This window comes from Canis aureus, chromosome X, assembly GCF_053574225.1.
Source record: "Canis aureus isolate CA01 chromosome X, VMU_Caureus_v.1.0, whole genome shotgun sequence".
NCBI classification, from domain to species: domain Eukaryota; kingdom Metazoa; phylum Chordata; class Mammalia; order Carnivora; family Canidae; genus Canis; species Canis aureus.
In genome coordinates, this window is record NC_135649.1 from 90346712 (window position 1) to 90371977 (window position 25266).

General features: G+C 51.1%; 1 long non-coding RNA gene across 3 annotated transcripts in view; it reads left to right on the top strand.

Moving 5' to 3' along the window:
• Nucleotides 1–13495, top strand: part of LOC144307827 (uncharacterized) — a 38126-nt gene extending 24631 nt beyond the window's left edge. For all 3 annotated transcript variants that reach the window (XR_013374527.1, XR_013374526.1, XR_013374525.1), the window contains one exon: nucleotides 12604–13495. This is a non-coding gene — a long non-coding RNA (uncharacterized LOC144307827). The remainder of the gene's footprint in view (nucleotides 1–12603) is intronic.
• Nucleotides 13496–25266: the final 11771 nt, after the last annotated feature.

Consider the following 25266-nt stretch of genomic DNA (forward strand, 5'->3'; position numbering starts at 1 on the left):
GGTTACGCTGTCTTCAATTAAACCTTCTGAGTATGTGCTTTGTTCCCGCTGGGTCCCTGACAGATATAGTTTAATTTTCTCGACTTCAGCTCCTCACTCCCGTCCAGTGAAATCTTTTCGAGGCTTAGTTTTTCATCCATCATAATAGCTTTTATTTCCAGTTCTGTTTTACCTGGAAACTTGCTAAACAAGCCTGATTTCCTGTCCAGAGTCAGCCAAGTCCCATACTGCCCAAATGCCTCTAAGGGGATCTGGCGTGAAAAGCTCACCCTCTGAGTAAGCAGGGATCACAAGCCTTCCCTGAACAAATTAGATGTGCTAGAGTATTAGAGCGGGCTAGAGAACTGTTCGCCTGGTGGGGGGAGAGGAAGGGGAAGGACATTCGAGTCCGGGAGAGTGGTTGAGTCACGAATAAGACGGCATCGAGTGGAGATCCGTGAACCCCTGCTGCCTGTGGGAGACAAGATGGTCTATGTGATAACCAGCCCCCACAGATGTGTCGAATGCTTTTATTCAAGCAATAATCCAGTCAGCGTGAGATCTGGCCACATGGTTCTCTCTTCCTGGACACCCTCAGCGAGCTGCCTTTGCATAAGGTCACCTGAGAGAGTTACGTGCCAAAGGGTAATAAGGTTCCTTCTAGGTCTTCACCCACGTCACTGGAAAAAGTAATGTCGCTTAGGGCCGGGCATGAGATGGAGTTTGGCTCATCACCAGAGGCTTTCCTGAAGACTGGCCTCAATGCATATCCATACCTGTGGAAGACGCTGCTAGCCCTCACCGGCAGGCATCCACCTTATCCTCTTTTTCCGGGCTATAGGACTAAATCCCATCTCCCAGCCCCTTGCTGTCAGATGGTCCCATGTGACTGAATTCTGGCCAGTGGAATGTGGGTGGAGATGAGACATCCCATTTCTAGTCCTGGCTTGCAAAATTCTCCCACACAAGATTCTCCTGTCTTCCCCTTCCCCGGAAGCCTTGGAGGCCAGAAATTAAAGATGGCAGCATCATAAGACAGAAGGATCCACGTGTTCAGATGACTCTGGCATGGGGGTAGGGGTGAGGGGCAAAGCCCCTCCTGCTGATTACACTGTGCTCTGATGTGAACAAGCAATTTTGTTGCTTGAGCCAGTGAGACTTGGGGGTGTTTGTTGCAGTGAGGCCTACCCTGAATGATACCGGAATGGGTACCAAAAGTGGGATTCAAATCCACAAGGACATATGGTTATTCAATCAGCTACGGTTCAGCAAACTATACTACGAACCAACCCACTTTTGTCCACATTTTCCATAAGGATAAGCTGTGAGATTTTGTAAAATGCTTTGCATAAATTAAGAATCATTGTGTGTATTACTTTTCCCTGATCTACTGGGTGACTTACTCTGATTTATCTATAAAAAGATATAGAGTAAGTTTGGCTTTACTTGTATATAATGAATCCATGCTGGGTCTCAATGGTCCTCCCTCCCTCCCTCCCTTCGTCTGCCCCTGCCTCCTTCTTTCTTTTGCCAGGAATTAAAAAACCACCTCTTTAACAGTCGACTTAAATTTTTTTTTCTAGGAATCATTTCCAATTGTATGGTTCTATAATTCCTCAAATCTACATTTCTCCCTTTTTTTTTGAAAAGCAAGACATTTGTTCTTTTTCAGTAGATTTAGCTTCCACGAATGTAGAAAAAATATGTACTTTGACCACTTCAGAGAAACTAACAGAACCTTCTAGCAGTTTAACTCCATTTACTTCCTCATGCCCTAATAACTTCCATCCACTGAGCACAGGCTGCGTGCTGGGGTCCCACGCACCACATACATACCGACTCATTGAATCCTCACTGCAACCCTATGAGGCCAGTGATTCATCATCTCCATTCTACAGTTGGGAACATTGAGGAACACGAAGGTCAAGCCATCTCCCTTGGGATTTTCCCAGATTACAAATGACAGAGCTGGGATTCGGATCCCCGAGGGTGGCCCTCGGAGGCCAAGTGCTACCACTACCACTACCACACTCTATGGTGTCTTCCTCAACTTTGAAGCTGGATTTGGTTTGGTCTTGTTGTGTCTTCCCTCCTCTCCCTCCTGAATGGATCATCAGTACTTTCCCCTTCCTAGCAGTGAGTGTCCCCATGAACAGAAAGAAAATCCCCAACCCCACAAGATTCCACTGTCAGGCTGGACAAGGAAACCCAGACCACCAGGCAGTGGAAGCCAAGTCTGACCCCCAGGACCTCCTCCTGCCCTGGGCAGGGAAGAAGAAGATGCTCTTGGCCCTCTGGCCACTGCCCAGCCCTAACACGAGTGGAGCCCATCAAAGGCAGTGTCTTAGACACCCATTCAGTTGCTACCTGGTATCTTCCCTTGGAGCACTTGGGGGCCAAAGGAGAAGGAACATGCCTGCAATGTAATTAACACTATAACAACTTGTTTCCCCCTTGGAGAATTACACCATTAGCTGCTTCAATTGTGCATGAAATATAAATCACATTACTCGGAGGCATCGTGTTGGAGCAGACGCGATGCTAAGTGACGAGGCTCTCCGTGGTGTGTCCCCCTCGTCAGCCGGCAGGTCAGAAGGAACATGAGCCCCGGGGCCTGAAGCCAGCAGAGATGCCCCAGGCTCTCTCTGGCTGTTCCGGCCTCAGAGGACCCACAGCAGAGAATCTTTCCTGGGTGGTCCGGGAAACCGGGTCTGGGGAGCCTTATCCCCAGTGCTTTTTTCCTTTCTGGAAGAATGTGGACTGGCTTCGGACTGGCTTCCTTGCACCCCTAGCTCCCTCATACACGCAGAGAAAAGGGGCTGCATCTCACGATGTTTTCTGGAAGGCTGGAGGAGTCAGTCCAGAGTATTAACCTGTCAGGCTGAGTGCGAAGCGGATAGGGGAGGGAGGTGATCCTTCACCTGTCAGATCCTAACGTGTCGCTGGCTTTTGGTCATTCCGTCACCCATTAATTCACCTTGCTCCGAGCGCTCGGATTCTCCACCTGTGCCAGGCACACTCAACCCCCTACTTTCCGTCAACGCACGCTATCAGGCCACTGGCCCCAGCCAGCTCGGGACCCTCAGTCATGGCCGAGTCAATAAGCTGCTGAGAAACAGGATGCGGGGTTCTGGTCTGCCACCCTCCTTGGAGGACGGTGAAGGAACTTTCCAAATCCTGGCATCAGGAGACGGCATCTTTGCTGTTTCAGAAAAGACATGGGTCGATTTGTATCTGTTTCCATTTTGAGAGGGGGGGCAGGTGACACTGGGTACAATTAGCAATGGCCTGGTGCCTGGTCCCATGGGGACTTGTGGGGAGGGCTGCCCCTGGGCGCCATCGGCAGCTGCTGGGAAGGCTCAGAGCCAGCCCTCTCTCACCAGAGCCCCTGTTAGGGCAGGAAGTTTGGAAACCCAGCCCGAAGCTGCAGGAGAAATTTGGGAAAATATCATGCAATTACCCTAATGACAGCTGTACAAATCACACAACCGCCCCTCAAATCCCCTGCCGCCGAGCAGAGCCAAAAACAGGAAGAGCCAAAACCCACATATGGATTCAGGGAGACCTCTGGAAGCTGTCCCTATGGAGGGCCTGGGCTGGAGGGGGAGTGGTTAGCAAGGGCTGGAAAGGCTGCAGGGGCTCCGGCTCTGCCTGGCCGGGAGGGGCTCGCTTCAGGACAGCCCCCGCTGGCACAAACCCATTGCAGGGAGCCCAGCCCGGGGAGGCCCTCCCATCTGCCCTCCCAGACCAGAGCAGTCGGGAGACTGAACAGGGCCTACGGGGGGACGGGGTGACAGCTGTCAGCTCCTGGTATTTCTCTGGTTGGGGAAATCTCCTCCATTCTGTAAGTCCAAATATTTTCTTGGACTTTGATCAAGACCCAGATCAAGCCTGTCCTCCCCTTTTCTCACAGAGCCGTCCTGGGCTCCCTCCCACACCCTGGTCAGAACACCGAGGAGCACTCAATTGTGCTATGCAGTCCGCCTCTCGATTCCCCGTTCCCTTAGAACCATCTGCTGTGAGAAATCACAAAAGTGCCAGATGGGGGACAGAGAGGTTTCTGTTTCCAATGTCCCTCTCTCTCCCTCCCTCCTTCTCTCTCTCTCTCTCTCTTTCTCTTTCTCTTTTGCTATACCATAGTTTTAAACACACACTAGGTATTTAATTATAGATCCTCCTCAATGCAGTGGAAAATGATTAGGCTTCAATTGTCTGATTTCCTGGGATAGAGTTTTGTTCTTCCGTTGTCTAGAATTCTCCGCAGGGATGAACGCCTCCATTTTACAGAGCGGGAAAGTGCAACTGGACAGGCACAGCTAGCTAACAGGTACTTGGTGTCTGTTGAGCACTTGGGCCAGGCTCTGGATTGGGCACCAGGGATGATGAATATGAGGAAGTCATCATCTCTGATCCCTGGGAGGGTGGAGGGCTTACTGGCGAATGAGAAGGCGGCAGTCTGCACTTCCCTGTAGTGTGTAGATGAAGACTCAGAGCCCAGCGGAAGCCTGTCCCTGGGGGTCCCTGCTCCCGGGGAGTCCTGCACAATTTACTGACAAGCAAAGACAAGAGAGGGAAGACTCCATCTGCACCCCTGGCTGGAAGGGCTGTCCTTTGCCTGTAGACGAGATGAGAGCTGGAGGGACAACAGAGATCGCACAATCTCCTGATGGATCTAAAAAGATGACTGGTTTTCTCAAGGACAACGTGGCTTCTAAGTAACTTGGAACAATAGCTACTCTTCTGTGAAAGGTCGCGATAGAGGCCTCGTGCAGAATCCTTTCCCCGCATTATGGCTGCTGGGGAACAGTGTGCTACAGCCCATTGCCCCACTGCCCTGGGTTCCCATTCCGGCTTGATTGCAAGATCCCGACTATGTGACCTTGGGGGGTCACCGAATCTCCTTTCTCCTCCGGCTCTGTCTGTCGAATGGGGACCCAAGAGTTCCTCACTCGGGTGAAATGGGGGATTAAATGCACTAACATCTGTACAGAATTTGGAACCCGGAGCACTCCAAGTGAGGTCTACGGACCAGCCCCTTGTGCATCGCCAGGGGCTCATTAGAAATGCAGGTTCTCAGGCCCAGTCCCAGACCCACTGACCCAGAGGGGGTTCATGTGCCCGCGAGAAGCTCTGGCTGGGAACAGTGCCTGCAGCATAGTAAGTGCTCTGTAGCTGTTGGCTGTGATTAGTGTTCTTATTTATTATCCCATCTAATCTCGAGGCACACCCACAGGGCAGGAGACCGAAACTCAGACAGCCCCAGCACCCACAGACAGGAGGAAGCAGGACACCAGTGCAGACAGAGTCAGCGAGCTGCCCGCTGGGCCCCGGGGGAGGGGCTTTCAGTCCTCAGGTCATTGAGGGCGGGGGAGAACAGGTATGCTTTTGGTTATTTGCCTTAAGTGCAGACAGCTCCAAGTCCCTGGGGCCCTGGCTGCTGAGAGGCACAGCATCATTGCAATGTGCAATTTTTAAAAGATTTTATTTATTCATTCACGAGAGACACAAAGAGAGAGGCAGAGACACAGGCAGAGGGAGAGGCAGGGTCCCTGTGGGGAGCCTGATGCAGAACTCCATCCCAGGACTCCGGGATCACGCCCTGAGCCGAAGGCAGACCCTCAACCACTGAGCCATCCAGGTGCCCCACAACATGAATTTTTTAAATTGTGGTTTAAATACAAATGTCCAAAACCTTAGCATTTAAAGTCTACAATTCAGTGACAATAAGTACATTCACAGTGTTCTGTAACCATCACCACCGTCTAGTTCCAGAAGTTTTCCATGCCCCTGAATGGAAACCCAGGCCCCATTAGCCATCACTGCCTATTTCCCCACTACCTCCACCCCCAGCCCTGGCCTACCACTAATCTACTTTCTATCTCTATAGGTTTGTCTCTTCCGGACATTTCCTATCAATGGAATGAGACAATGTGGTCTTTTGTGTCTGGCTTCTTTCACTTAAACAATGCTCTCGAGATTCATTCGTGTGGTAGCCTGTGTCAGAATTTCATTCCTTTTCATGGCTAAATAATATTCCATTGCATGGATGGAGCATACTTGGTTCATCCGTTCATCCATTGATGGACACTTGGGCCGTTGCCACCTTTTGGCCATTATGAATAATGCTGTTCTGAACATTCCTGTACATGCCTCTGCTCGAGTCCCTGCTGTCAGCAATTTGGGGGTATCTGCCTGGGAGTGGAACTGCTGGCTCACACAGTAGATCTGTGTTCAACTTGTCGAGGAACAACATGTGTTTTTTTAAGCTGTTCCATGTGCCAGGCAGGGAAGAGACATTTAAGATCCTGAGGGAAATGTTCCCTGGACACTGCCCTTGTGTGTCCCAGTCCCGGCCTGAGTCACTGGGCCTGCCTACTGAGGCCCAACGCGCCCCCTGGGTTGCCAGCCCAGGCTGGAGCAGTGCCGTTTTGCTTTTCCATACTCTGCACGCTCCTGCAGGGAACTGGAAGGGCATTTACTGTAGGATGTGCCAGTCTGAGAGGCTTCTGTTGCTCCTGAAGGGACACTGGAGAAAACCAACGGGGGCTAAAGGAACCAAGGAGAGAGCACTGATGTGTGGTACAGGCCTTGAACGTGGGGCCATTAGCGCCCTGAGAGAAGAGCAGGGTGCTCAGTGCCTGGGTGGCCAGCACTAGGGGCTTCCTGTGTATTCGGGGCTAATGACTGGCCTTCGATGATTCCCCCAGCTTCTTTCCCAGTGACCTCCGGCTCCCTGAGGAACGATGCCAAGGTGAAGGCCGTTCGTTGTAGGAGGCGGGAGGGTGGGCCAGGAGATACCCCCCCACCCAAGGTGCAGCAGTAAGCTGGGATGTCTCCCTCACCCAAGACTCAGTGGGTTGGAACTTGGGCTTGCTGTGACGAAGTGAGAGCAGAGCGCAGGAGGAGGAGAGAGCTTTTCTTGGAGGAAATCATGGCTACAAGTCAGGACAGGGGTGGCAGGCTCACAAATGCCCCCGCTGGGGTTGTTGGGTCAGGAATGAGGGGAGAGGGGAGGGGGAGGGGTCAGCAGAGGTTAGCCTCAAAGCTGTCTCCGAATACTGTTTTCCACTGCCCGACCCAGCTGAACAGGCTGTTTTTCCGTAAACACTCTAGCCTTAGCCTCCACAGAGCACCGAACCCCAAAGTGGGGCCCTTATCTGCCCGCCCCTCCCACCAACCTGTCCCTGTTGCCATGGTAACTATCTGGGGTAAGGTGATCTCTCTACTTGCAACCTCCCTTGCTTTCAGCACCAATCAATCAAAGCCCCCAACCCCATCTCTCAGGGGGAGGTCCTAGGGGAGAGTGGGGAAGGAGGGGAATTAAACACAGGAAAAGGAACCACAGTAATGAAAAATGAACAAAGAGAGGGGGTGATGTAATTCTGGCTGCTGAGCAATTCCTTTTGTCCCTCCAGCGGCCACACCCTTCCCGGGGTTAACTCCTAAAGGAGGAAGGGACTCCCGGTGGGGGAGAGGGGGCTTTGCCAGAGCCTCCAGGCCGGCCGTGGGGGGCAGGATTTCTGGCCATGGAGGCCTTGTGAGGATCTGCCTTCCAACGGTCCATGGCCCTCCTCTGGAGGAAGGTCACCGCAATGACGAATCAGCCTGGTCATGGGTAATTAGACATGGACTGGAGCTTACCTGCCAGAGTGAGCAAGGTCATAATGGGGTTGACCATCGAGGATTTATTGCCCCGTGGCAGACTATTTTGCACAAATGGCTAAAACAATACTTTCCGCCCTTCCTACGTGCTTTTCTGGAAGCTTGCCTTGCCTCCCACGCAAAGGTGGAGTCTGCGTCCCCTCCTCGTGAACTTGAGCGGGCCTTCCGGTTGCCTCTATGAATCGTGCACAGCAGAAGTGAGGTTACGTGGCCTCTGCGGCTGGGTCAGAAGAGGCGGCACAGCTTCAGTCTGGTTCTCTCTAGGGATATAATCCTTGGAGCCCAGCCACTGTGCCACGAGATGGCCCAGGTGACCTGGCGTGGCCGCAAGGGAGATGTGCTGCTGACACCGGCCTCCACCGAGATCCCCGCTCACTGCCAGCATCAACGGCTAGACCCACGTCGAGCAAGCCAGCTTCCGAGAGGACGCACCAGGGTCAGCCACCGTGGGCCTGCCACCAATACTCTCCTGGCTGAGCCCAGCTGGTCTGCGGAAACACGGGGCTAGTGACAGTAATTGGGCTCCTTTAGCATCTCTACTTATCTGCCTCTAGAAACATAGAGGTTTAATCGTTCCTCCTGAGTGGGCTGACGGTCGGATGAGCGCCGGGCACCCAAGGCCACAGGCGGCCACCGGTCTGCTTGTTAAGATGCGGTGAGGGACCCAGGTGAGAACTGCCATCCGGATGGCATTCGTTAGCTAGAAAACCAGTGGGCTGTCCCTGTGTTCTCTCGAGACCTCCTTCTGTGACTTTGGATCCTACCTGGGCGCCAGCTCCTCCGTGGGTAGCTGCCACCTTGCTTTCAGCTCACGGTCAAACATCTCGAAAGTCGTGTACATCAAGGGTTTCAAACCTTCGCTTGCATCGGAACCACCTGGTGGGGTGGTGGGGGGACTTGTCAAAGACAGTTTCCTGGACTCCACCCTCAGGATTTCTGATTCAGTCGGTCTGGAGTGAGGCCCGAGAATCCGTGTTTGTCACGAGCTCCCGGATGCTGCTGACGCTGCCAGTCTGTGGATCAGGCTTTCGGGAGCACTGCTCTATACGTTACCCCCATCTCTTCTGTTTCCTCTTCGGCCCCAGCACGATGAGATCTTTCCCTCTCCCATGGGTGTCAGACAGTCACATCTAATGACTCCTGCTCATTCCTTATCCTCCTTTGACATCTAAGCATCGTTAAATGTCACTGACCACTTCTTCCCTCTTTACCTCCTGTTACACCGCCCTTCCAGTTCTGAATCTAACTTAGGGTTCTTTCTTCCCCTTGGCCTTGCTCGTGCATGTCTCAGAGGTCCTCACTCTGGAGTCCTCTTCTGGATCTTTCTCTAGACTCTGCTCTTTCTGTCCGGCTCCTCCCGTCATCTTTCATCCAGGCACCTATGCCTTCTGAATGTATAGCTCCGGCTGTAGCTTCTCTCCCGGTGTCCAGGTCCATAGCGCTTCCAGCTTACTGGGCATCTCGAGCTGGGTATCCTGTAGATATTCGCCGTGTCCAGAGCCATCCTTCCACCTTCATCGGTAGACCTGCTTTATGTCCCTTATCCCTCTCAAAGCTGGTTGTTCTCCAACCCTCCTCTGTAGTCCAGTCTCTCTCCCATCCCCTGCCCAGTCCTTGTTCAGGTCCCCAGTAGCTCCTTGCCTGGCCCACTGGCATGGTTTTCTAGGTCCTTTCCTTGCCACCAGCCTGCTTCCCTGCCATTCCACCGGTTTACACCATTATCAGTTAGGTTTCTGACACAGAGATCAGGTCACTTAACTCCCTGATGGAAACAGTGACATGACTCTCTGGAAGTATAGCGGACACTAGCAGTGCCTCACCCTCTCATGTCTCATTTGTGTGGACATCGGCTTCCAGTGGGCCTTTACTCCTGACAGCCAGTGCCTCTTTGCTGGGAGACTGCCCCCGGGCGGTCAGAGCCACTTCACCTGTGCCACGCGTGGACAGACCAGTGTGCCTTGAGGGACAGCCTGGGACCAGTGACTGCAGGATCAGGCTAATGCTGCCCTTGGAGGGACTGCACTTGGTACGGACCCTTGACTTATCTTTTGACCTACTCCCCTTCTTGCTCTTCCTGGTAACAGCTCCTAATAAATCATTTTCACTTGTCTCTGAGTCTGCTTCTGGGGACCTTGACCTAAGACAAGAACACAGAGGATAAAACGAAAACTCCTAAATCTGGAAATCAAGGCCCTTTGAAATCTGGTCCTAACAATGTTTCCGGATTCATCTTTCTCTGAGTTCCATCTGACGCTACAGCCACATCAAGGACTTGCGTCCCCAGAAAGCACCATGTGCTTCCAGGCTCCTGTGGCTCTGATCGGGTGTTACCCCTTTGGGGCACGTCAACCCAGCTAATCCTTCAAGGCCTAGCACACATGTGAAGCCTTTTGAAATCCCTCTTCTGGTGCCATTGCCCCTGTTCCTTTTGTCTTCGTATTTTGTATGTTTCCCTGCTGCAATACTTACTGAGTTAATGCATGGAAGTCTGTTCCCCACATTCAAATGCGAACTCCCTAAAGCATGACCAGCGTTTCGTTAAGTTTGGTATTCTCGAAGCCTTGCAAAGCACTTGATCCTTAGGAGGTGCTTGTTATGGGCTGAGTTATGTCCCCCAGAAAAGACGGGCTGCAGTTCTAAATCCTGGTACCCCGCGGTGTGAGTTTATTTGGAGGTAGGTTCTTTACAGAGGTCACTGAGTTAAGATGAGGTCATGACAGTGGGCGTGAATCCAATATGACTGATGTCCTAATAAAAAGGGGAAATTGAGACACAGAGACACACAGGCAGGGAAAAGGCCACGTGACCGTGAAGGCAGACATGGGGGTGATGCTTCTACCAGCCGAGGGACACCGAAGACTGCCAGCAAACCACCGGAAGCCAGAGGAGAGAGGCCTGGAACAGGTGCTCCCCTTGAGGCCCTCAGAAGGAGCCAGCCCTGCCAACACCTTGATCTTGGACTTCTGGCCTCCAGAACCGTGAGAGGGCGCATTTCTGTTGTCTGCAGTCCCTGGATTCACCGTACTTTGTTATGGTAGCCCCAGGAAACGGATACAGTGCTTGGCAAATGTTTGTTGAACGAATCTTTGATGTAACTTATTTAGCTACTGGGCAAGTATTGTCACCATCCTCCTTTTACACAGGAGGAACTGGAGACACAGAAAGGCAGAGTAACTCATCCAAGGTTGCAGAGTGAGTGACAGAGTCAGAATTTGAAAGGCGAGCCCGACTCCAGAGCCTAAGGGCTTTGCCACCGTGCCATGCTGAATTAAGATAATTCTTGTAACAACTGTCGCAAATGAGGTTGTCAGGGCAGAGGTAGGCGGAGGATGATCTTGGGATAGAGACGGTGAGTGGCCGAGCTTCACGTGGGTGGTATAAGTGGCAGAGATGGAAATCGACCTCTTTCTTCTGATTCCTAATCTAGCCCCCTCTCTACAAAGTAGAAGAGATGGGCCTTGAGAGCGTCTCATGATAAATACTCACATTTGAGAGTCATTGCCACTAGTCTGGGTACCAGCCAGTAAAAACGGGGCAGATAGTTGTTGTCAGGGAGACCTGGCTCCCAGGGAGGGGGGGACGTGCTGTCGCTGGTTATGGGCTAACAGTGGTCGTGTAAATTTTCATTCTCCGTGAGTGTAACTTCCGTGACTGATGGTCATAGGTAGAATTGCTTGGGCTTTAGATTTGTGGACCTGATGCCCATAAACCACATTTTCATATAGAATACATGTCTGAGGAGAAGCGGGCATGTTTTAATCTCGTGAGTTACGGCACTGCCTCCCTCTAAAACCTCTGAGCCAGCCTCTGATGAGTGAAGAGGTTGCTGTAACAAGGGAAAAACCCACCCAATGCCTCCCAGCCTCCCTTCCCCACTCCTTCCTCAGAGACCAGCATTTATTTACTCTGTAGGAGGGGAGGATGTTCTAATCGGTTTTTAAGGGCTCTTGCTGCCTTGGAGTGGCAAGAAGAGAAGAGATGTGCACACGCAATTTTGGCCTCTTCAGTCATGATTCCAATAGCTGTTGACAGCCGAGTGGTTCGGCAATGAATTTGGTTGCAAAGGATAGTAGTGGTGATGGTGGTGGTGGTGGTGGTGGTGTGTGTGTGTGTGTGTGTGTGTGTGCACCTGTGCATGTGTGCATGCCCGGGTGCATCTGTGCTTCTTCACAACCAAGTTGGCTCTACTTACATGTATTTTTAATGCTGGGTAACTTTGGGGTTGACCAAGTGGGAGGAAAGAAATTGTGCTTATTGGAGAGCTTCCAGAAGGATGAGGCTTGCCATAGATGGACAGAACATGTTGGCCAGAGCACAAGTCACAAACTGTTCTTACGCCTGGAGGGGGCGCTGTGAAGGTGCCACCAGGTGGCATGAGGCTGGCGCCAACCTTGGCAGGTGTTGATATGGGGATGGAGGTGGAGGTGTAGGGGGTTCGGACTGAGGTGACAACCAGAGTGGAGCTGGGATGGACACATGCACATGGGCTCATGGGTGCTTGGCTGAGGACTGGGCCAGATGCCAGGAGAGATGATATCAGAGGGTCAGGATGGAAGTCGGGCCTGGAAGCAGGAAGGTGATCAAGTAGCCAAGATGTTGAAAGAAACATGGAGCAGGCAGCTGGGAGCCCCAGTGCAGCTTTGTCTTCAAGGGGAGGTCAGGAAAGTGCTGAGCCAGGCAGAAAGACCCCCAGGGGTTTGCTCTCCCTGGAAGGATTTCTATTGTTGTTGGGGGGAGCATCTGTGTTTGTGCTACCCTGATAGCCCACCACGCCTTCAACCTAAGGTCATCCCATTCTTCACTCAACTCCCAGGGTGCCCTCGTCTCCTGGTTTAGCTCAGCCCTCTGGCCGCTGTTCTTCAGGCTCCTGTAGTAGTTCCATCTGGCCCCCACCCCAATCCCTCACCTTCCCAGTGCCCAGGACTCACTCAGCACTCTTCTCTGTCTACACCTCTTCCCCAGGTGACCTCATCCAGTCTCGTGGCACTGAATCTCTACCCGGGGACTGCCTCATTCCTGTCTGCATGGTAGACATCTCCACTGGGACCCCGAAAGGCATGTCGCAAGGAGCCACTCTCCGCATCGGCCGGGGATCAAGCCCCTCCGCCCAGCCTTCTGTATCTCCACTTGGCAGCTCCAGTCCCCCAGCTGCTCAGGTCCCAAACCTCAGCTCATCACTAACTGTTCTCTCAGCCACTCTTGCTGTCAGTCCTGTCGTCCGCAGTATCCTAAAACATAGACCCAGAATCTGGCCGCCAGCCCCCACCCTTTCCGTGGCTGCTGCTCTGCCCCGGCCACTACCTACTCGCACCTGGATTATAGCAGTGGCCTTCCAAGTGACTGCCCTTAGAGCCTGTTCTTAATACGGCTCCTGAAATGTTCCTTTAGAAAGTGTCAGACACATCACTTACTGTTCGCTACTTTCCAACAGCCCCCAATCTCACCCCAAGTAGAGCCAAAGCCTCCGAGTGGCCTCCAAGGCCTCGTGACTTCCTTGCCTGCCTCCCAGTGGGCCAGACACTGTCTTCGGGCCCTCGCCTGGCTCTTTGTTTGTTTGGAGCGCTCTCCCTCCTCCTCTTCAGGGCTTGACCCAAAAGTCACCTTCTCAGTGACGCCTTCCCAGACCACTCTATTACTGCAACCCCATTGTTCCCTACGCTCATTAGCCCCCTTCCTGTTTTATTTTTCTTCACAGCACTTTACCAACTTGCCATATATTTTTACTCCCCTGCTAGAATGTAGGCTCTATGAAGGGAAAAATTTGGATTATTTGGTTCCCACTGGACTCTTGACACTTAGAATAGGGCCCGGAACAAACTAAGATGCTTAATAAAAACTTGTCAAATGCACAAAACGAACTTATCTCCTTGGGCCTTATTCTATGCTGTTAGCAACCAGTGTATTTTTCTCTCTCTTCCTTCTTTTCTCCCTCCCTTTTCCCCTCCTCTTCCTCCTCCTCCCCTGCATTCTCTTTTGCTCACTCTCTTTCTTTCTTAACCAAATAATGTTTACTACACCTCAATTTCTGTAGCATCTTACAGTTTTTAATACCCCCTGTTTTAGTTCATTTGGGCTGCTATAATTCTACAGAAATACCATAGACTGGTTGGCTTATAATCAACAGAAATTTATTTTTCGCTGTTCTGGAGGATGCAAGTCCAAGATCAAGCTACTACCGGATTCGGTGTCTGGTGGGTGCCTGCTTCCTCCCAGACGGCCATGTTCTGTGTCCTCACACAACGAAGGTGCAAGGGAGCTCTCCGAGATCTCTTTCATAAGGCACAGATCTCATTCACAACCTCATCATCTCCCAAAGACCCTTCCTAAGACCATCCCATTGGGTATTAGCATTGACATATCAAATTTTTTTGGGTGGGGGATGAGTACACAGATATTCAGTTCCTAATAGCCTCTCATACACGTGATCTCATCTAACCTTGACAACAGCCCTTGGAGGCCAAGTCAGCAAGTTCCTCCATCCTCCTACAACTGAGGGGTCAGCCTTGGACAAAGGAAAATGAAGCAAGTGCTCGAATGTCCCATAGCTGATTGTCTCGGCTCAGGTGTATGGCTGTTCACCCACAGCTGTGGTAGACAGTTTCTAGTTCACTGACAGCTTTTCCCCTCCAGCACCTGCCTCTCCCCCCTTCTCTGCCCTGAGCATGCTCACTTGAGCATTGGTGCAACCAGGAAGTATGGGGAAATTGATATCCTCAGGGCAACCCTTAGCCACAAAGGTTGGGAGTTGGTAGATGTTATGAACTAAATATTTGTGTCCTTCCCCAAATTGATATGTTGAAGCCTTAACTTCCAATGTGATGGTATTTGGTGGTGGGATCTTTGACAGGTAATTAGGTTTAAATGAGGTCATGAGGTTGGGGCTACCATGATGGAATTAGTGTCCTTATAAGGAGAGAAGAGATCGGAGGTCTCTCCCATGTGAGGACACACCACGAAGGCCGTCTGAGGCCAGGAGGAGGGCCCTCACTGACAACCAAATATGCTGGTGTCTTGTTCTTAGACTTTCCACCCTCTAGAACCCTAAGAAATAAATGTCTGCTGTCGAAGCCTCTCAGTGTATAGTATTTCATTATGGCAACCCAAGCCCAGACAGTGGATGAATGGCCAGCCGCCCTGTCCTCTGGTGGGAGGATTCTAAGGCATATTTTGCATGGTTTCTGGGAGGTTCTTGGGGGTGGGGGAGGAGGTTGAGTCCCAGTTGCCTGAGGGGGTAATTTTGTCATTAACAGAACTAGCTTTTATGGGTTTCTCTCCCTTCCCTGCTCCCTTGCTGTGCTTCCCGGATCTTCTCTTGATCACACCACCTGCATCTGAGTTTTTTCTCGGGATTGCCTTCTGGGAGCACCTGTTATGGATTGGATGTTTGCGTTCCCCACCCCCACCAAATTCATATGCTAAAAACCCGACCCTTGGTGTGATGGTATTAGGAAGTGGGGTCTTTGGGAACTAATTAGGTCAGGAGGCTGGAGCCTCCTGAATGGGATTAGTGCTTTCATAAAAGAGATCCCAGAGAGCTCTCTTGCCTCTTCCTGCATATGAGCATTCAACTGTCTAGGAACCAAGAAGCTGGCTCTCGCCAGACACTGAATCTGCCAGCGCCTCGATCTTGGACTTCTCTGTGAACTGTGAGAAATAGATATCTATAGTTTAAAAGTCACCCAGTCCCTGGTATCCTGTTACAGCAACACGAATGGACTAAGACACACCCAAACTGACAAGGGAGGGGACCAGGTTTATTGATGATACTGAGAGAGCTCTCTGTGACCCTGTTGGGGGTTGTCAGATTTTGAAAATAAATACAAGATGCCCGGTCACATTTGGATCTTGGATAAATAATGGATACATTTTTTTGGTATAAATATGTCTTATGCACTATTGGGAGTATATTTATACTAAATAAAATTCGTTGCTTATCTTTAAATCAAATTTAACTGGGTGTCCTGCATCTTATCTGGCAACCTGAACTGTGGTTGGAAATAAGGGTGAACTAATTAGGAAACTGGAAATGATTACGGAGGTCTGGATTGTGTGACTCTGGGCTGGATAAGGCAGATCTGTGAACCTTTAACCCTTAACCTATCTAATCTGGGAACGGCTTGCATCCCATCATCCCCTTGGGCACCCTACACCGCTGAGCTTGTGAAGACAGTGGGGGAGTAACACAGCCCAGAGAGGAGGAGACACGACCACGACCCCGGGGTCTGTCCCCTGAGGAGAAAACCCTACCGGCCTTGCAGGCAGTGAGCACGGGAAGTTTCCCAGGTGGCAATCATAGAAGCAGCAGCTGCAGTTGGCAGAAGCGCTTGGTCTGGGGCCTGTGTGTCATCACTGAGCCCACAGTCAAAAATGGAAAGTTTTAGTCACACTCCTTTCTTTGGCTGCCATCTGCGTGACCACGGGGAAATTGTGCTGCAGGAAGGCCAGGCAACACACTACCAGTCACTGCCCTGGAGAGCTGGGGGCTCCGGGGGCCTACCCCAGGTGGGCGCAGGACTCCTGGGTTCTGGGCGCTGACTGTAGACCTCGGCCTGGTCTAAGCACATCACAGATATCGGCTCATGTGGTACATGAACAGCTCGATGGGGGCAACCAGAACCCCGCTGACAGGTGAGGAGGCTGGGACGCACGCACTTATGCCACTTGGTGGCGGGAAATCCAGCATCCAGACCTAGGTGGCATGATTGCTAAGCCACTGCTCCCAGTCACTGTCACCCACGCCCCAGCACTGGCCCCAGAACTGGAAGGGAGTGTGCATAGAGGGCCCAGCAGAAGGTCAATGCCCAGCTGGAGTGCGGAGGGATTCGCTCTTGATCTCTCACTGCTTTACCACCCCCCTAGTCTCATCCACCTGTGTGCCCTGAAACGAGCCGTCCCAGGAGCCATGCAGACTGCGGAGCGGCCAGGCTGGTCAGGCTTCTCCCTGACAACACCCGGGCAGCGCAACAGACACTTCGGTCCCCTGTTTCACCTGTCACGCCTGTGGTCACCGCCTGCCTCTAACTTGCAGACCAAGAGTTGGGCCCCGGACCAGAAATAGGTGTGGGGTCCCCCAGAAGACGAGCCTGCAGCAACAGAGGCACGGGGAACCAAGCTCCACACAGGAGCACATCAAAACAGCCTTGGGTCAGGGGAAGAGAACCCCTCTGCCTTTCGGGGTGTATCCAAACTGATACAGGGTGCTGGGGTTGCTTTGGGTTTTCTTTTCTTTTAACTGTGGCTCAGCTGCTTGTGTGACACTGAATTCTGATGCTGCGCTGAGCGGCTAAAATAGGGCCCCCCCAATGCTGCCTCTCTGCTTACAGCCAGCTGTGGTGAAGCCCTCATGTGGGGGTCCGGAGCTCCCTGCTTTCTGGGCACTCCCATCCGGCTGCTGCCTTCCTCTTGCCGCAAACTCCAGAGTGTTGCCAACCAGGGCAAGATGGGGGGAAAAGACAGGGTGAGCCCCTCTGTAGCAGACGCTGTCGACGCCCTTCTCTGTTCCCTGGTGGGTTCAACCCGACTCTCAACTGCCAGTATCTGCCAGTACCTCTTTACTTGATGGCTTTCTAGAAAGTGCTCCCTGCCACTCTGCGCATGTGTGTGGAGAACCCCCCCACCCTCACACGCACCTTCAAACAATGACTAGCCCAAGTCGATGTAAAAATAGCCTTGCTCCATGGTGGGGTGGAATTACACGTGTAACTCGGAGGTGTGTTTCTCTACCGGTGTTACTCCAAGTAACTCCCTGGACCAGCGACAAGTGGCAAAACGTTTATTACTCATCCACTTCCAGATAAGTACTCAAAGGAAGGATCCACATTGAGGAAGTTTGAGAGCAATCTGACATTGCTGTGACATTTGTATTGTCTTTAACAGAAGAAATCTACAATAGATTGGTGACAACACCAAACAGCCTGGTCCTTGACCCAGACACCCTGAGAAGCACTGTTCTTGTTCTTTCCTGGTTTCCCCAGCGAGATGAAGCGCCACTTGCCCACTGTGCCAGCTGGCACGATGACACACATGACACACCTGTTACAGGTTGCCTTCCCTTCCCTGTCTTCCTCTCCAGCTCCCCTCCCAGTGTTTCTTGCTTTCCAAATAAATGACTTGCACTCATTTCTGTGTCTTGGGGTCAGCTTCTGGGGGCACCCGGACTCAGCCCCCGGGGTGCAGTGTATCTGGCAGCCCACACTGCCATCTGAGGCAAGCCACTGGGGGCTCCTCAACCCTTTCTCCCAGGAGGTAAGTGGCCCATTAAGGATGATAAAGTTATCTGCCTACCTCCGCATTTCTGCCCATTTCCATGGCCTAAGGTCAAGGCCATTGCCCTCACTGCCTTTTCCTTCTCTGGAGTCACACAAACTGGCCAGAATCACACAGACGGAAGACATGCTTTCAGGCACTCAGCAGCCAACAATTGCTGATACTCTGGCTAATACTCAATGCCCCCCACTTCACCTCCAAGACTGGCTCTTACAGGGCCAAGGCAGCTCCAAGCTAAAAGGCTGATGCATTGATTTATAGGCCAGAATGGCAGGTCAGGAAGACCTGTTCTTTTTCTGAAGCCACTTCTGCATGCCCGTGGAATGCTTTTGTTCAGATACAAAGCGCCCGGGCGCAGTCTTTCATGCCCGGAATCATTTCCATGTGGCTCAGGACCTCCCTGGGCTTGAACGCTGTTATCGCTCTGCCTATTAGACCACGCTCGATCTCGGGCCTGCTCCTTGGCTGTTTACGGATTTCTCAATCTGCCTGCTCCAGCTGAAAGAGGCCTTGCCGTCATAAAAACCCTGAGCTTCTAAATCATCTCTCTCTCTCTGTCTCTCTGTCTCTGTCTCTCTCTCTCTCTCTCTCTCTCCCTCTCATCCCCAGGACTCCCAGAGCCCAGAATTAAAACCATCTTGAGATCTAATTTTTCCTCCTCCATCTAGTGACACAGTTCCCTTTGCCATCTCGGTACACATCCCTGTTGGCCATCAGCCCCCGGTGCCCTGCCCTGCTCTAGGGGCTCTGGTGTGGAATGATTTTCTTCTACAAACTCTGCCAATAGCATCCTCCTGGCCTGGCCCAGGTGGGGGTCAGCAGGCCAGTCGCACGAATGTGCATGTTGGTACTTGTGAAATGTGTTAGGTTCTGGGGTTCAGTGTGGCTGACATCGACGGACGTGCATTTAGAAATCCTTAGACCAAGAGCGTGGGTGAGCCTGGCACCATGCTAGGGTCTGGGGCAGCGCCAAGGAGTGTGACTGCTTCACAGTAGCTGGTGGACAGTCAACTGCGGTAAATCAGAGGCACGGACCCGAAGCCTAGGAAGCGGGAAGAAGTCAAACTCTGCGACTGATTGTGTGGGTTCGAGCTCTGGCTGTGCCATTTATTAACTGTGTGGCTTTAATGAGTTAACATACATGAAGTGTTCCATGCCTCATAATATTAGCCATACTACTCCACTGTGCTGTGATAAAAGGTAGAATTGACAGAGAGGAGATAGGGCTTAGAGTGGACTGTAGTGATCAGAAAAGGCTTCCTAGAAGAGGGGGCCTGGATTAGGCATGGGAGGACAGGCAAGAAGATATGAATCGCTGTGGTCAGAGAGCCGGCTGACTGTATTTTCCAAAGGTGGTGGCCAGCATCTCCTACAAGGTGACCTTAGCACACCTTCCATTGAGAGATGGGGTCTATGTTTTTGAATGTGGGGTGGGGGGCTTGCTTCAATCAATAGCACACAGTGAGACTGGGGCTGACCTCCAGGGCTGAGTTGTGAAAGGCCACACAACTTCCAGCTTGTCCCTGGATCACTTGCACTCAGAGCCCCGAACAGCGGGGCGGGCAGTCTGATGATCCCTAGGCTGCCACGCTGGGAGGAAGCCTAAGCTCCATGAACTTCCTCCAACAGGTGAAAGTCACCCCTGGCCTTCAAGCCTTCTCCACTGGGGTTTCAAGCATCCTGGAGCAGAGACAAACCATTCTTGCTGAGACCTGCCCAGATTCCGGGGCCACAGAATGACATCATGACACCACTGCTGTTGTCAGCTGCTAGGTGTTGGAGTATTTTGTTATGCCCGGAGCAAGAAGTGACAGAACAACTCTGGTGGCAGAGCCAACGTGAGTGGTCCACGGGTAAGGACAGCAAGGGAGGGAGGGAACTGTATGGCCTAGGGCCTTCCTTCCTACCCCTGGCCAACACCATCCTGAAGTAGGTAAGGGACCCATGACAGTTCATGAAATCACTTGGGCAAAGTGAGGAGCGCCAGTCTTGGTTCCATTCATTCTTTGACAGGGTAAAAATCGCAAAGAATTTTGCAATAAACAATAGGAATGAAATTCATATGAATTTCATATAAAATTCCTATGAAATGAATTAAAAATCCTTGATGACTAACAGGGGCACCAGTCTCTCTCAAGGAGTCCATAGGTGGTCTTGGGTCAGTGGATAAGAGTCAGTATGTCTGTCTGGGTTCAAAGCCTGCCTCTACCACTGCTACTTACCTGCCTGTGACTTCAGGCAGGTCACTTAACCTCTCTGAGCTCTTTTTGTCACCTTGTACTTCAGGGTTAGGTGTGGGTATGGGGGATCCCTGTCATATGGTAGTGGGAGGGACCCAGGCTGAGCAGAACATATGGGGGTGATAAGCATGGCTTTCTCTCTGCTCTGGGTCTCGGGAAAGGTCAGGCTCTGAAATTTCTCAGGATGGTTCTGGTAGCCTGGGCCTTCAGCCCTCATCCAGACTCACACCATCTCTTATCTGTGTGATGAGTTTGGCTTTGGGTTCATACCTCTATTCAGTCTGAGAGGCCAACAAGAGATCAGAGGTCAGAGCCAGCTTCGTCTTCCTTCTTTCTCCCTTTGTGTGCTCTTCCCTCTTCCGGCAACAACTCAAACGCCCTCGTGCATGGCAATGCCTGTGACAGTGAGTGTATATTTATGAGGAGACATTCACATTAGCAGGGCCCAGCCTCCAGGACAAGCAGTCCCCAAGGGCTCCTTACGAAAGTACAATGCTAAGGTCATTTGTTCATTACCTATCACTGTACGACCAAATATCCCCAAACTTAGTGACTTAAGACAACGGTTTATTATTTGCTCACAATACTATAAGTCAAGCATGGCTTGGTCAGAATAGCTCATTTCTGCACCGCCTGGCAGCAGCAAGACCTGCTCGAGGAGGCGGAATTCTGCAAAAAATGGCTTGACTTGGTTCGGAGGTCTGGGGCCCAGGTTCTCACTGGGGGCTTGGCTCCTCAATTTTCCCACACGTGGCCTCTTCATGTGGTTAGCTTGAGCTTGCCCACAGCATGCTGGCCTACAGGGTAGCTAGATTTCTTCCGTGGCAGCTGACTTCCCCCAGAGCATAAAAGTCAGAGCTGTATGGCTTTCTCCCTGAGAGTGGCTCCCCGTAGCTCTGATTCTGTCCTCCGAGTCGCCTCTCCCTTTCCATCGTAAGTATTTATGTCTAAATCTGAGTAGCACCATCAAGTCTGCTTCTCCCCTTGAGGAAGCTGAAGGCTCAGAGACCTCTTTTTGTTTATTACTATCTCTGTCCTTTCAGTCCAAGCCAATGTAATTCCATTCAAAGCTTAGTGGGCTTCCTCTGTATCAAGTTTAAAGATGAACTCCATGAGACAGAAGCCACATCCACACATTCCTCTGAGATGGGCTCTTCTCTATTTCAGGTGGCAAGCCGGGGCTATAGGGCAACACCAATAAGCTTCTTAGAAAACATTCTGTCTACATGAGGGGGTCCACCAGCCATTGTGTTAAATCCTTCGAGAACTCAACAAAGGGTCTTATGGCTTTAGCTTCTATCTGATCTTACCCCGAGGCACCATTTTACTGGTGGCCTGGATGTCAATTACTACATTGAGACTCTTTTGCAAGAAAAGACGAGGGATGAAGAATTGTTTTTTTTGTTTGTTTGTTTGTTTGTTTTTATCTGAACCCAGCAAGTTTGGGCTCCTTTACATTTTGTCTGACTTCTGTTTGAAAACCAAATAGTTCTTTTTGTTAGGTCTTTAGCTTTCTGGAGTTTCGTTCTTTTCATCTATTGCTCAGATTGTTAGCGACCATGATAGTATGAGTTTGGACAAACCAGAAAGGAGCCTGTCACTTTAGTACAAGGAGTAGCCGTGCTGAGTTAGGAACTACTAAATCAACACGTAGTTAATGGTGGTACACAGGCCATATGCTTCAGCGTCATTTAGATGCTTGTTAGAAACCCCCATTCCTAGGCCTGGTCAGAAAGGGCTGTGAGGCGGGAATCTATGTTTTCTGGACCTTCTCACATCTACTACATGTGAAATAGTACCTGCCTTACATCAGGTTCTGGAGGCATCCCTTCTTCCTCTATGTGTGTCCAGGTCCCAGTTCTAGACTCAATCTCTCTGCTTCTTTTGCCCCCTGTGTCTGAGCAGTAAACAGATGGCATGCTCAGATAAGGTGTGTACTTGATAAAGGGGTTCTTTACAATGGCATGGCCAGGGTTTAAAGACACCAACCAAGCACAGGGCAGTCCTTACAGCTGAGGAACAGTGGGGAGCTGTCTTCACCACTAGGAAGGGCAGTTAGAAGTGATCTGAACTTGGAGAACCTCAATGTCATTTGACCAATGACCTTCTCTAAAGAGGTCCTTTAGAGTCTCTGGGATGTCTGGTGGGAAGACCCCCCTCCCCTTATAGGGGTTCTGGGATGTGGAGTGGGACCCTACTCAGTGGGACCAGATGGGGATGAGGCATCTCCCTTCATAACAGGTGGCTCCAGGGGTGCCTCTGAGGAAGAAGGCTGGCCCCAGTAGTCCTCAGTCTCCCTTGCCCGCTGCCTTTTCAGGATTTGCCTGTCTTTGGCAGCCCCGGAGGCCCTCCTATCTAGGCAGGAAGAGGATCCAATAAATAAATTCACACTAAGGTGCCAGAGAGTGATAACAGTTAATCCCTTCCAAGGGCAATTGCTCATGGAAAAAGGACGATTTAGCTCAAAAGAAAGAGTGTCTTCTGGAAGAATACTACTCTTTGGCATTGGCATGGGAGTAATTTACGGGCAGGGGCTCCGGAAACTCTTCAGATTGCCCCCCCCCCTTTGGCTTTTCTATGAGTCCCCATGGTAAGCGAGTTCCCCAAGAGGCTTTCAAATGCTTCTACTTACGGAAGCTCCATGAGGGAAGGGCTCTTTTTGTCTCTTTTGTTCAGCGACGTCTTCCCAAAGACTGACACGGAGTAGTGCTCTCTCTCCATGTTTGATGAATGAATGAATGAGCGACCGAACGAATGAATGAAACCTGTTCTCGGGAATGGGGCTCCTGTCTACGATGACAAACGCTGGGCGCCTTGCCCCTCCCCTGCAGGCTTCCCCGTGGCCTGCCTGGAATTGAACTGAAAAATGATTTTTCATACACGTCGCCCTCATTATAACATCATCCCTCAGAGCGAAGCTCTCTGACCACCCTGAAGACCTGTATTTAATGTGATGAAAGGTGATTTAATGGAGTTTGAGGAGAGCGAAGCAGAAAGCGGACAGCCGCTTCACAACAGCGGAGCACGCTGTCCCTCCGAGGGGAAGGAAAGAAAGAAAAAGAAACAATGGGGGGAGGGGGAATCCAACACCTTCCCCCAGAAGACACTGGAATAAGATGTTTTGGTCAGCTCCCCAGGAAGGCCAAAATGCAAGCCAGATAAGCCCAGAGCCAGCCCCTCCCTGGAGCAGATAACTAACTTACCATTTATTTACCTTGGAGCTGATTATGTCCTGGGTTGAGGCAGGCAGGGAGATTTTATTGACATTTGGTCTCCCTTCACACATTTTGCGACAGCCAGACATCAGGGACTGAGCTGCAGGATATTAAAGGATTTGGAAAAGTTATCAAGGAATGGGACATATTTATCAAAGCCACAGTGATATTAGAAAGCCGGGCAGCTTCTACACCTGGGTCTGTTACTTGATTAAAAAAATAATAATGATTCATCCTCTGGCTGCCTTTTGCACCTGGGTGAATGCTGAGCAGTTGTGCAGGACCACCCTCGGCCAGGGATTTGCACAAAAAGACCCTCCTCGGGTTTGGCGGAAAACTGTGTGCACATGTACGTGCACCCACGCGCTGCAGGTGTGATGGGGTCCTGAGTTCATCTGGAAGCTCCTCCTACCAGAGGGCTCCCCGGCCTCCCCTGGGCTGGGCCAGTGTCCTCTGAGCGCCTTTTATTGCCCACAGAAGACTATCAAGAGTTGGTTGAGGCTCAACCAACTGGGAGGCTCAGTCAGTTAAACGTCTGCCTTCAGCTCAGGTCATGATCCCAGGGTCCTGGGGTGGAGCCCCACATCGGGCCCCCTGCTCAGCGGGGAGTCTGCTTCTCCCTCTCCCTCTGCCCCTCCTCCCTGATTATGCCTTCCCTCTCTTTCTCTCTCTCTCTGTCTCTTTCAAATAAATAAATAAATACAATCTTAAAAGAGTTGGTTGAGTGGCTGATGGTTTGGTGCAAAGGGGGCCATGGGAAGGGTCCGTAGCTGCTCCAACCACTGCGTTTGTGGGGAATAGCAATTATGTAATGCAGAAACTCTCCACCTTCTAACCACCCGCAAGGAAGAATATACCACGAGTCACCTCTATTTAGCTCTCCCCCAAATTTTTCCACATGAATTATTCAGTGTATGACTGTTTCAATATGTCTGTCTTTTAAAAAAAATGCTGGATGAACTTAAGCAGCAAGAGGAAGTGCCTGCATTGCAAAAGTGATACCCACCTGCATATTTATCTTCAAAGGAAAGTCTTTAATGCATTCACTCAGGTGGAAATATCATTAATAGCAAGGACTGACCAATGACCACCAGGATCCATGGGGTTAATCCGGGTTTTTCCATCTGATTCCAATCCATCAGGCCTAGCTATAAATCGCTTATATGTCTGGGTGATAAAAAGCAAATATAAATTTTCAAAAAATTTAACCTTGCATGGTATATAAAGAGAATACATAATATTCTCAGGCATAAATATGTCTCAAGACAAACTCATTGCGTATACCCGGAATACATAATGGATCTTACCGAGACATATTTTTCCCCAAGCAAGGAAAAGTCAGATTTCTACAGTAAACTGTGTGCTTTCTGCAAGTCTGAGACGAGAGCCATGTCCTCGACTTGGGGCTGTCCACACCTGGGATCTCTGAGGACTCTCAGTGCCCTTCTAGGGTGGCATGAAGTCCAGCTGAGGAAGAGGAAGTCTGGTTGAAGCTGGGAGATCTGGGGCTTCAGCATGCTTCTGGGGACCTTGACCAGATCGCTTCGGTGGGATGGGGCTCCAGTTTCTGCATCACGAAATAGAGGAGGCTGATCCAAAATCTGATTTCTAAGGCAGCGTTTTTCAAACTTTAGCGGGCATGCACCACTCCCTGGGGTCTTGTTAAAAATGCAGATTCTGAATGGGTAGGTCTGGGGTGGGGCCTGGGATTCTGTATTGGTTGCAGGCCACCAGGTAATGCTGACGCTGCTGGTCTGAGGCCCACAGTGTGAATAGTCAGGGTCGAGGCTCCTTTCTGGATCTGATGATCTAGGGCAATGATGCTCACCCTTGGCTGCACCTTGCAATTACCTGGGAGAGCTTTAGAAAGTGTCATCAACCCAGACTATACCCTGGACCAATTA